Source organism: Protopterus annectens, chromosome 6.part0, assembly GCF_019279795.1.
Source record: "Protopterus annectens isolate FY-2018-M chromosome 6.part0, PAN1.0, whole genome shotgun sequence".
NCBI lineage: Eukaryota > Metazoa > Chordata > Ceratodontiformes > Protopteridae > Protopterus > Protopterus annectens.
This window is the reverse complement of record NC_056737.1, coordinates 660203357-660216970: the sequence shown is the minus strand read 5'-3', so window position 1 is coordinate 660216970 and position 13614 is coordinate 660203357.

Genomic DNA, 13614 nt, shown 5'->3' with positions numbered 1-13614 from the left:
CAGAGAGGGATATATATATATATATATATATATATATAGAGAGAGAGAGAGAGACAGAGAGAAAGTAAGAAAGGAAGAGAGAAAGAGCCAAGAGCATTTGTCTATGATCCATGGGTGGAAATTATAATGGTTGCCTATATTGTTTACTAATCCATACTGTCACATAGTAATTGCACAGGGCAGTAGACATTTATGGATTGTCTACAACAACCTCTACAGTGGATGACAACTATTGGCCTTGTAATGTGGACATTGGGACATATAGGTCCTCAATATAATAATGCAGCAAAATCCGCACTTCAATGGATCCTCCCATTATACAATCATCCCAACACCTACACAGGATACTGATGACACACGCACACACAAACACTTATCAGTACAGAGTTCCAAACCACTAATGGCTATGTATTGCTATTACAGTGTTACACAGCTATTGCATGCCCCATGGAACTTATATGTTGGAGAGCTGTCCAAATGTATCTTCGAAGGTGAGTGACATCAGCAATAGTGCTAAAGAAGGGGTAAGGGAAGTGTAGTAAGTGTGAATGTCCACAAAATCATGTGTCAACAAAGACACACACACACACACACACACACACACACACACACACACACACACACACACACTGTCTCACACAAACACACATTATCACAGTTGCCAGGACCAGGATTAGAACTCCTATCTAACTAGTTTGCTACACTACAGTATTACACAGTTATTGCAAGTGCCATGGAGCTTATAGGGATGAAATTTGGCCAAAGGGTTATTTCAAGGTGACTAACATCAGCAGGCATGCTAACGTAGGGCAATGGGAGGTGTAGTGAGAGGGAATGGCCTCAAAATCATTCATCTCGACAGACACACACACACACACACACACACACACACACACACACACACACATACACACATGATTTGCCAGTACTGAGATCCATAGGTTCATTGCTTCACAGGTGTGTAGTCAGTGAATGGGCCTTAAGACTCTACAAGGCTAGGCCAAGGGAATACCTTGGCATCAAGCCACATGACAGTAGTCCCCAGTGTGGCTCAGGGGTGTAGTCCTTGGAGTGGTCCCCAGAGGTGAGTATTGTATTCACCATCCACTCATCTGGGTGTCTGTTGTGGGTGGTCAGTGATGTGCACTGCTTCCCATGTGTGTAATCTATATTCCATAACATGGACAGTGTCTGGGTTGTGCAAATGTCCCACATGCATGTTCTTTGATGTGTACCTGAGGTGTCTGGGGCATGTTGTGCGGACAGATTGGCATCTTCTAATGTAGCATTCCTGACTTCATTTGATTAGACCTGGTATGTAACTGAGGTTGTAACTGCATGTACATTGACAGTATGATGCGGGTGTTCAGTGGAGTTAGTGATGTCTGTCCATACAGGGCATGTGTATAAGGCATGATATTCCATTTGTGGGGTACATTTACAGAATCTACAGTTGTTGCAGGTGTCCAGTGGGGAACATGGCAAAAGGGCCACTGTACACATTTATTTGGCTACTGAGGGAATGCAACAGGGTGCCATGTCCTTTTACTTGCTGGATAACACACACTCAGTCAGGAGATTTTACACATCAAAGACCTTTCTGATGTCAGTGGCACTGTTGTGATTAGCAGGCATGTAGTCCACTGCTATCACACTCTGGTTATTATCTGAAAGGCAATATGCAGGGAAACTTCCAATATAGTGTTTTGTGCCAAGCCACGTGTGTTTATGTATGATAAGTGGGTGGAGAGTGTTCTCTGAGTAATAGAAGAGTTGCTTATATTGTTCACTAATCCATACTGTCACATTTAGGGCTGTGGATTGTCTACACCAACCTCTCTGGTGTTGACATCTGTTGGCCTTGTAATGTGGACATTGTGACATATACTAGGTCCTCAACATCATAATTTAGCAAAACTCACCCCACAATGGATCCTGTTATTACACAATCACAGCAATCCCCACCCAGGATACCAATGACAGACACACACTTGCCAATACTGAAATATAACCCCCTACCTAGCTATGTATTGCTAATACAGTGTACCTATTTCTTTGCATGTGCCACAGAGGTTGTTATCCCAATATACATCTAAGGTGAGGAACATCACCAGCCCTTGTAAATACTGGCATTGGGTGATGTAGTTGAGAGATCCCAAAAAAAAATGTTACCCTACACACACATTTACATTTGTCAGGGGGGAAGATTCAAATCTCTATCCAACAATCTTTTTGGACCATTATGTTATGCATTTACCACATGCACCACTGACCTTACATGGTTTAGGGTTGGCAACAGGTCCTTCTAAAGTGGATGATATCTGTAGGACTGCTAAAGTCAGGCACTGCAATGTGTACTGGATTTAAATGGGGCCAGAATCTTTGAGGTATAGATATATTTTATTTTTTATTTTATCTTATTTAACATTTGTTGACCGGGGAAGTCCGACTAGGTTCTACAGATCCTGTTTTCAGCGCAGGCCCGGGGAGAAACGCTCCATAAGCATGTCTTTAGAATGTGGGAGGAAACTGGAGTACCCAGAGGAAACCCACGCGAATGCAGGGAGAACATGCAAACTTATATATGTACACACATAAACACTTGCCACGGATGAAATTCAAACCCATACCTATATAGTTATTGTGACTACACTGTTCCAAATTTATGGCATGTACCATGTAGCTTACATTTTGGAGATCTGTATCAAGGTATATTTGAAGCTGAATGACATCAGCAGCAGTGGTGTGAATGATCACAAAATCAGGTTTCTACAATGATACACACACACTGTCTCACACAAACACATTTACCAAAATCAGGATAAGAATTCCTACCATACTAGTATGCTACGCTACAGTATTACACAGTTTTCACATTTGCCACGGAGTTTATATGTTGTTGAGTTGTTCAAAGTTATCTTTGAAGGTGAGTAACATCAGCAGCAGTGCTAAAGGAGGGGTAAGGGGAGAGTAGTAAGTGTGAATGTCCATAAAATCAGGTATTATCAAAGACACACATACTCTCTCACACAATTCTCATGTTTGGGATTAGAGCTCCAACCTCACTATTATGCTACACTATAGTACTACTCAGTTATCACAAGTGCCACGGAGATTATATGTTCGAGAGCTGTTCAAAGGTATCTTTGAAGGTGAGTAACATCAGCAGCAGTGCTAAAGGAGGGGTAAGGGGAGAGTAGTAAGTGTGACTGTCCTTAAAATCAGGTATCAGCAAAGACACACACACTCTCACACAAACACACACAGTTTCAAAGTTGCTATGTCTGGGATTAGAAGTCTTACCTAACTAGTATGCTACACTATTGTGTTACACAGTTATCGCAACTGCCATGGAGCTTATAGGGCTGGGACTTGGCCAAAGGGTTATTTCAAGGAGACTGACATCAGCAGGCATGCTAAAGGAGGGCAATGGGAGGTGTAGTGAGTGTGAATGGCCTCAAAATCATTCATCTCCACACACACACACACACACACACACACACACACACACACACACACACACACACACACACACACACACACAGTTTCACAGTTGCTATGTCTGGGATTAGAACTCCTACCTAGTTTTCTACATTCCAGTATTACACACATATCGCAAGCACCATGTAGCGTATAAGGCTGAAACTTGGCCAGGGGGTTATTTCAAGGTGTCTGATATCAACCACACACACACACCCTCAGTCACACACAACTTTACATTTGACAGGACTGGGTATACAAATGCTAGATGAATACTGATTTGTACTATTGAGTTACACAGTTATCACAAGCATGACAGACATATAGGGCTGAGGGCTACCAAATGGAATGTCTACAGTGATTGACATCAGCACATCATGTGATATCAGGCAGTTGGATGTATGGTGGGTGGGACAGGGCTCATAATGGAATTCTCTCTGTCACTGTCTGTCTCTCTCTTCCCTACATCTCTGTGTGTGTATGTTTGACATATTATAGTGTGTTGGCCTTGGATATGTCTGAGTATTCCTATTCAATGTGTGCGCAAAGCATGAATGGTGTACAGTTTGGTGTGTGTGCACAGACATCTGCGAATGACAAATATGTATAGTCCACTGTGTTGTCAGACATGGGCTTAATTTCTCTAAGTGTAAGAGCATGCCCAGTATGACCTTCTGTATTGAGTGTGTGAATCCATTCCATGTAGGGTTGTACTCCAGTCCAGGGTTTGGTGTTCTACACCTACAGCTAGCAACATGTTTCTGCCGGATATCTGTAGATTCATAGGTTCATAGGTAGGTACTAGGATATTGGCCCTGGGTCCTAGCCAAAAAGGTACCCTGGCTTTTGCCACCAAAGAAAATTATTTTCCTGTGCCCCTGTCAAGCAGAGCCACAGAGGTGATCCCTGGGGTGAATTTCCTATCTCCCATCCAATCATCAAGAATTTTCTTGAAGAGTGGTAATGAGGAGCTTTGTTTGATATAGATAGGTAGTTTGTTCCAGAGTATGGGAAGTCTCTGGGAGAGGAATCTATCCCTCCAACATGTTCTGTTTATTGTGGTGACAGGGTTTAGGTCCCTAGAGCGTGTAGCTTGGAGGGATTGGGATTTCTTTAAATGGAGCATGTCCATCATCTTTGGGTTTGACATAGCTTTGTATATTAGGCAGTGATTGCCTCTGAGTAGGGGATATGTGACGGAGTAAAGCTGGAGCTTTTTGAGATGGTCTGCGTAGGGCATCTGTTTGAGGCTGGTAATCCTCTTTGTGAGGTATTTCTGTGGCCTTTCTAGTTGTTGTAGATGTCTTCTGAGGTACATACCAAAAAGGGCATAGCAGTCTCTAATGTGTCTAATGAGTGATGAGTAGAGGGGAACAATGAACTGTTTTTTCCTGGATGAGAAACCTTTTGTGATGAGGTGTGCCACATAGACAATATTGAACACACAACAACCTAACACATGGACCCCCTGCATATTGTACACATGCAACAATCTATCCTGTAGATTGTCCAGCCTGGGTACTCTGTGCTTCACTGTTATTACACCTCACACTTATGTTACTGCATTTCTACATGGAATTGTTGGGAGGGAGGGCACACCTGATGACTTTAAACATTTACTATGACTATACTTGTATTTCAGGTACTCTGTTGGCTTCAATTTCATTTTGTATTCTGACCTATCATGCAGACTACAGGTATATCAGTAGAGTTCAGATCTTAGGTTTTATTGACCTACATTTCAGTTTCAGACTTCTTACCCTTCAGAAGTAACATACAACTGCCAGACCTCTTGTAGTCTGTCTGTGTAGGTCTGGAGGGGGGCTGTTCACCATTGCCATCAATTGTAGGCCTTAGCCCAGCCTTTCTTTATGGTCATCTACACCTGTCCTGCTGGCTGAGGCTGGTGGTGGGTATGTGAGCCTCACTGACATGTATATGTGTGTCCTATGGTCACACATTTGGGCCACCACATGTACTGCAGTGGGATTTGTCACCTTGTGTAGTACTGCCTAGTATGTTGACACCAGTATTTGTTATGGATTTCAAGCTGCCCATATAGGTGTCCACTATCTGCTGCCATCCCATTCAGCCACCTGATTCCCTTGCATGCTCACGTCCATACCATAGATACAACTATTAAAACATACTACTCCATTCAGCAATTGATAGGAAGAGTGACTTAGCTTGTGGCTGTGCCAGTATTGAGGACGGTACTAGAGGGCTGACTATGTCGGATGCACATAGTACACTCCCTATATATGGTAAAGCACAGGTAGTGTCATGTTTGGCATCCCTTTTACTATATGTGCGAGTCAGAGAGAGGTGTCATTCACGGGGTCACTCCTGTGTCAGTGTATGTGCTATGCGTTGCCTCTTTGCCAAGGCCTGGGCATATTGGGAACACCACCTTCTACCTACATGGGTAGGCTCAAGTAGTTCCTCCTCTGAGTCCCCTCTGTGCCTGTGAGGGCCTTGCCAATGATGGGGAGCTGTGTGGCCCTGCCACAAGCTGTTCCTGCTGCAGCTGTTTCTGCAGGATCATATTGTGCATGGCATATACTATGAACATTTGTGTACATGTAGCTGGAGAGTACTGCAGGGCTCCACCGGATATATCCAGGCAGTGGAACCATGAGTTGAGCATCCCAAACACATGCTCTATTATGATTCTGGTTTGTACGTATGCATCATTATGGAGTTCTTATTCAGGTGTGTGTGCATTTCTGAGGGGTGTCATCAGCCACGGCTCCAGTGCGTATCCAGCATCCCCTACTAGGTGGTCATATGGGATGTCCCCACTGGCAAACGACTGGTACAGCTGTGTCATATGCCTATTGTGGGAGTCGTGATAGCTTCCAGGGCTGCCAGCATACACATTCTAGATAATGCTCTGGGCATCGCACACAACCTGGCAGTTGATGAAGGGAAAGCCCTTGAGGTTTATGTAGATGCTATCCCGCTCACCTGGTGATGCTTTGATGTGTATGTGCATGTAGTCTATAGCACCCACTACCTCAGGGTATTCTGCTATTTGGTGGAAGAGATGCATATTGCTGGTCAATGCTTTACTGGTGTTGAGGAAATATATGTGCTCACTGGCATGTGCTGACATAGCATCCAGGAACTGATGGAGTACCCTGGATGCTGATGCCTGTGAAATCCCCATGATATCCCCAGTTGCCCTTTGGAAGGTACCTGTGGCTAGTATTCTTAAGCCTACATATACCTTGGTATCCACTGGAATGGGTTCCCCTCTGTTAGTTCTGTGTGTGAGGCGTGGCCAGCACAGCTCAACAATTTACTATAGAATGTCCCTGTCCACCCTATAGTGCTCCACTGTCTCCAGCTCATGTAGCCCCTGGTAGGTTACCCTGGATCTGTACACTCTTCTCCTCCTCCTTACTGTGGGTTGGTCATCAGGATTCCCATCCTCACCACCCTCAGCCTCTTGCACATATTGATGTATGAGAGTGGCAGCAGCCCTTACATTTTGTTAGTTTTGTCAGGTAAAATTTCCCCATCTGTGTACGCTGGTGGTGTAGAGTTTGTGGGAAAAAACAGACTGGAAGGTGTTTGCATAGTTAATAGTAGTGTGTTAGGCTGTTTCATGTATAATTGGCTGATTCTGATACATTTCACCTGGCAGCTATGCTAGTTCTAATTGATTGCCTTCCATCTGCTGGTTTTCCCTTCCCATTGCCTTCCCATTTAAGCCCCGAGGCACGACGCACATACCCAGTGCTTAGATGTGAACAGAGCTGCTCTTTCCTGTTTTTTTTTTTTTTTTTTTTGTTTTGTTTAAAACCCGGTGCATGGTGCGCGCACCTGTTTAGGCAATGTAAACACTGCTAGGCAGGCTCAGACACAGTCCCTTCCTTAGTTGTGCTTAGCCAAGAGCTCCAACAAGCTTACAGAATGCATGACACTCCCACTCATGAGGTCATCCACCTCTTAGACTTATACAATGGTGTTGCTGCACCTACACGGCTGGGTGCAAGCTAACACTGAGATGAAATCTGTGATTCAGTATCAGTCCCCTCATTTGCGTAAAACAGAATGCTAATTCATAGTTACCACACTCACACTCAACCTTCCCCCTTAGCAACCTTTATTCTCTAGTATTGTTGTCTTATGCGTGCCATTGACTATTATGGCAAAATTCTGATTTGGGTTTAACAGGTTATTTCCACCTTTTTTTCTTATTTTTGGGCAGTACAGTTTGTGCACCGCTGTCCTGCGCTTAAACGGCTGAGATTTGCCAAAGAAAAATAAAGTTGTTTTTTATAATTTTGCAACTATTTCTCATGCCAATGGCCATATATTTGGCCATTGGCATGCCTGCTACATTGAATACATGCTTTCTTTTGAGCTGTCATGCTTCCATTTTGTAATTTGCAGAAATGTATTTGGTTAGTAACCAAATGCATTTCTGCAGGTTACACTATTCCTGTACAGATGCCTGCCTGCCTCCTGGATCACTAATTCAACTCATTTGCATGGTTTTCACAAGCAAATGAGGTAATTAGCATATAGCAGTGGTGTCTGTGCAGAAATAGTGTAGGTGCACTTGTGCACGTCTCAAGTGCTTGTTCCCGAATCGCTCAGCAGCCATATTGCATGCAGCAGCTCTTGCACTATTCAGGCACTCCATGCAGAGCTTGCTGAATCCAGGGGCATGTGTATTACTTATTATAAAGTATTTTATGTATAGGAGTTATTATGTCTATTAAACTGTGGTGATAGTATGTGGTAGTTCAGCTTTACATATCTTGTGTGAGCAATGTTTAGAATATCTGTCTTTATGGAGCTATGTTACTTTTTGTAACAATTTATAATTTTTTATTCCATCATAAGGGTTATGAAAAAAAATGAAATAAAAGATGTAAATTGATATGTTATCAGTAAACAAGTGGTCATCCACAACAATTAAGTAGTATGACATATAGCAAGTATATGCTCTCAGAACAAAATAATGTGTAATCTTCACAAAAAAAGAAATATGCCAAAGTGCTGTATAGAAAAGGAAGGGACATCCCTTATACAACTGCTATCACAGCAACTACTGCCACAAATAACTTTAAACACCAAATGTCATAGAACCAGACAAACATGCCAGCTGCTTTGCTATACAGACTCAAGGAAAACGTAACAAACACCCCTTCAAGTTATGTTGAATAAAATCTTACCATCTGGGCACACCTGTGACATAAGGAAACATACCATAATGGTGGCAATTGACAGAGGGAAGTTTAAGCTAGTGGTGGGGTTTAAATAGGACAGATGCAATTTTAGTGCTCTCAACCTGTCTTGTATGCTATGTAAAATCATGGAGGGAGAGAGAGTCACAGTGTGGGTTATCCTAAATGACAAAGGACACTTACTTCTATTAGATATTGAACAGTATTTATTTAGGGCAGATCTTTTCTCGTGAGACTTGTGACATTCTTTGAGGTGGTAACAACAGTATTTGGAGAAGGGGAGCTGACATTACACAATGCATACTGCTTATCTTGATCTTCCTAAGACTTTTGACTATGTTCCATGTAAGGGAATAACTAATAAATTATAAGCCTTAAATTTCAAGACAGATGTAATTCAAACTGTGAAGTAATAGTTAAATAGTAATATACAATATTTCTGGGTGAAGTTATGCATTTAACTCAATAGGGCTACTAATGTCAATAAAATAAAGAGCTCATTGGATGATAAGATTATTTGGGATGAAGTATATAGGAAGGATTACTTAGGTCATTTCTTTTGGGGCTATTTTTCTCACACAGGAAAGTGAGAAATGAACTGTGGATAACCAACTATGCTGATGACTGCAATTTACTTAACGTAATTAGTTCAATAAAATATTCCAAAGTTCTGAAGGATTATCTACAAAAAATACACATCTATTATTATCGTAATGATTATCTTTAATGTCAGCAAAGGTAGCAATTAGGAACTTGTCAGAAAAACAATGTCAAATTATGATTACAAAATAAATGGTCAAATCCTTAAACAATGACTAAATCATTAATGCATTAGGGAAAAAAGTATGCAGTCACTTCAACTTTAACGATGCAAACAATGGAAGTGGGAGAAAAAAACTTTATTCACTACATCACAGTATGAAATAAGATAAAAACATAACCTTTAACACTACTTTAAATACAACAAATAAGATAGCTGTTACTGCAGAAAGTGCCTTGCAATTAATGAAATGAATTAGCACTGTATACTGTTAAATATGTGAAAATAATTAAAGACAGAGTCAAAGAAAAATAATGTTACTGACCAAGCCAGCATTCTAGAAATCTGAAAACCACTTAAAGTAGTATTTAAAATATGTAAATAGTTTCTAAAATATTGATAAATATTAAAAACAAGGAAGGCAGCATCCTTCAGTGGTAGTAGTAATGCATGTCATAGCCATGTTTCTGGGTGAGTAGTGTGTATGCAGCATTGTCAGAAATCCTGTTCAGACCTAAGCCCTTCACAACGGTATTCTACATGTCCAGCAGTGATGTCTAACAAGCATATATCTATGCATCTCTGTAGCATTAGTCCAGATGTTCATGTAGACATCTTAAGTAGTTTTGCAGGTTTGAATATTAAACTGTAAGTGTAATGATCTTCTAGAAGTGTAATTGTAATAATCTCAGCTATGTATTTTCCATCTTTAAAATCATCTACTTAGTTATTAACAGTAGACAAGTCAGAAAAACAATGTCAAATTATGATTACAAAATAAATGGTCAAATCCTTAAACAATCCCCGGGATTCATGAAGCTCGGCGCAAGGCCGGCGTAAGGCTTGCGCCGGCGGTGCATTGCATAGCCGGCGCAGTAGCGCCATATGCATATTAATGAGAGTGCACCGTAACCACAGGCATGTGCGTAGTGTACGTGAGCGAGCCCAAGTAGGATGCGTCAGTAGGCGTGTTTAAGCAGGCAGGCGAAGAGCAACCTAACGTGCTGTCTGGCATAGTCCGCCCAGAATAGAAATGGCTGCAGCCATGGCCCGTGCCGAATGAAATGTCCGCAGAGTATGCAACAAAGTATCCGTCCCAACTAAACAAGAGAAGCAAATAAAACCCACGCAGCCCGAAATGTACCTGTCCAAGGAACAAAGGATACGCATAATACCGTGTCCGTACAGCAATGTACTGTGAGTGTGCATAGTCAGAGAAGGTGTACAGCAGCATGTCAGCACGCCGCACCGACATAGGAGTAGCGACTAAGGTCACCAACCGCCCCACTTTGCGAGGGGCAGTCCCTGTATTGGCATACGTGTTCCGAAATAAAGCATTACAAACGGAAGTGTGCTAAGAGTGTAGGTCATAATGATTTCCGTATTTAATGTAATTGTAGCCTGAATCGGTTATTTCCGTAACTGAAATACCTAAATGTCCCAAGAAACAGAATAAGCTACCAAACTGCCACAACAATAAGCTCATACTTAGGCAAATAAGTGAAGTTCTATGCTATATACTGACCGTGTACGTGTCGGGCTGTGAAGTCAGATGTGACTCCCTGCACATACAGGTGGTCAATGTAGAATCCCCACAGAACCACGATAGCAATGTGTGTGTTGAATGAAAGGCGACCGACAAACCCTGTCCCCTGATCCCTGGTAGTCACCCCTGTGCTGTGTGGACAGCCACCTATACGCTGTACAGGGGTGACCTACGACCCTCGACAGGTATGACTTTGCATTATGTACCAGTTAGCTGCGGGACATGTCCTAGACAGCAGATATGCATATCCGGGAGGCCCCTGCAAGGCGATATCTGTGTCAGATGTCCGTCCCAGTATGGCATCTGTTCTGCAAGCATCTACAAACAATGTTACCCATAACACCGCTGTGTGTGCCTGTACCGTGGAAATGTAGATGTATGACAGGGTGCACCCACGGAATGGCAACATGGGACACCACCTGTGACAGGCAGTTGGTCTGACATGCAGCCAGCAACTATGACCATGTGGGTTGTGTCACATAGACAGTTTACAACACATTCTGTGATGTACATGTTCACATCCCAGCCAATGGTTTCATTAACGTTACCTGAGGGGGTAATGTTATGAAGCCCTTTGCCAGGACGAGGTAGGCTGTATGGACTGCAACACCCCCAGCAATGGGCTGGGTGACCGTCCCGAAAATGTCAACCATGTCTTAAAGGCATGAACCGCCCCTGAACAAGACAAACCGTGTGGGATGCGAAGCATGTATGTCCCCTATGCAGTCATGGACGAACCGCAGTATGATCCCACCCCATGTCTATGCAGATAGGTCTCCTCAGGGTACTGGGACAGTAATAACCAGCCTCAGTGGAGGCATTGGCCCTGTGATGTGGGAATACAGTTGTCATGCGATACAACCTGGCCACCCTACCTGAGGTGAGGCTATAAAGAAATAGCTGTCCTAACTGTGGGTCCTAATCCCAAATGAGATAGTGGAGTACACAGCGGGCTCACCATCTGGTCTCATGGATGCTATTCACACTACCCTGGAGAGAGCATGTCCCACCTGTGTGTCACAGAACATTTGGTGACCACAAACCGCTGGTACAGACATCTCCACATGTGTGGTGGAGGGTGTGGAGATGTCCTCACTGGACCTGTCAGCCTGTATGTCGGCAATGTGTGTATGTTGAGTAAACCCCACCTCTATGTGAACCCAGTCAGAGCATATGTGGTAGTGACCTCACAGGTGTCGAAAGCATAGCAACTGAAGGTGGTATGATTGTCAGCCAGGTCCATGTAGGTATATCTGTGGAATGTGCCCTGACAATCCCATGACATTGTGTAACTGTACACATATGATGACCAAGGGTGTCACACCTCACAAGGTGTCTGCTCCACTCTGTAGTAGCCACCTCCTCGTGTTGTACATCATGTGTATGGCTGGGGTACACCACACTGGACGCTTGGCATTGGTACAATGAACCACAGTTGGGTAAGTGAATGCCTGGTACATGCAGTCCTGTAGGTACTGGTAGATGGCAATGTGATTGATGCAGTGGCTGCTGTACCATTGACCACTGGCTCAGGGTCCTTAAAGGAGACCACAGTACTGCGCAGTAGTGTGTAGTCTGCCTCCGAGCAATCAATGTGTATGTTAACTGGTAACACTCACAGCAACGGATGGCAAAAGCAGAAGCCAATGTCCAAATAACATAGATCAACTTCTGCATGACAATATGTGTTATCATACATGTATTGACATGTGTCTGCCAATTACAATTGGAAATGGCCGGAAGACTGGCCTAAAGTTCCCATGATGTACACAGTCTGGGGTGTTGTTCCGATAATAAAGTGGCAATACCTCCCAATCGTGACCTCTGGGTATGGTATGAAAGTGGTTGTTAACCTGCAACAATGGATGTATAGCATTGGTTTCTGGTGTCGGAAGACATGTTTCCTGTAGCACAACACAGTATGGGTAGTCAAGCACACATACACAATTGCTGAACACACAGCATCAGTGAAACCCACTGCTCACAAGGACACAGCCCGACAAGCTCTACACTTTACATATGCACAGTGGTGTCCATTGTAGGACCCAAAAATTGTGGAAAGAACCAAATTATGTCTTATTTCAATGCGCATCTGAACTTATTGACGTCACAGGTACACATATGCACCGCAAACGTGTTTAATGTTGCTGATAGCTGTCCATGTAATGCAGCACAGATGCACAGAATTACACAGGGTACCGGGTCCATAGCACTGCATCCACATCACACCTCCGCACACATGACGTATGTGTAATGGGTACTGGCAATTGTTGCGGTCAAGGGATTCTGGATATGTAGACTCTGTGCTCGGTGTTGTTTCGCAGGCAATCATTCTACCCGCCCTGTGGGAGGGATTTCTGCGTAGCACCTGCCTTACTCTCCGCTAATAATGCAAACCATACTCCGGAGAATGCTAAATGTAGGTGTGGAATGTGTACAGCCCTATAGTAGTGTCCAGTAGGCAATTGTCATGGATGGACACCCGTATGGCCAGGATGGCACCCACAACTGCAAACCCGGTAAATGACATAGCCGCGGTAAGGCATGACACAGGAAATACACATAGGGACCACAGTTGACATTCCACATACAGAGCCGGACTCTCGTGCCAACACCGGGCAAGATAC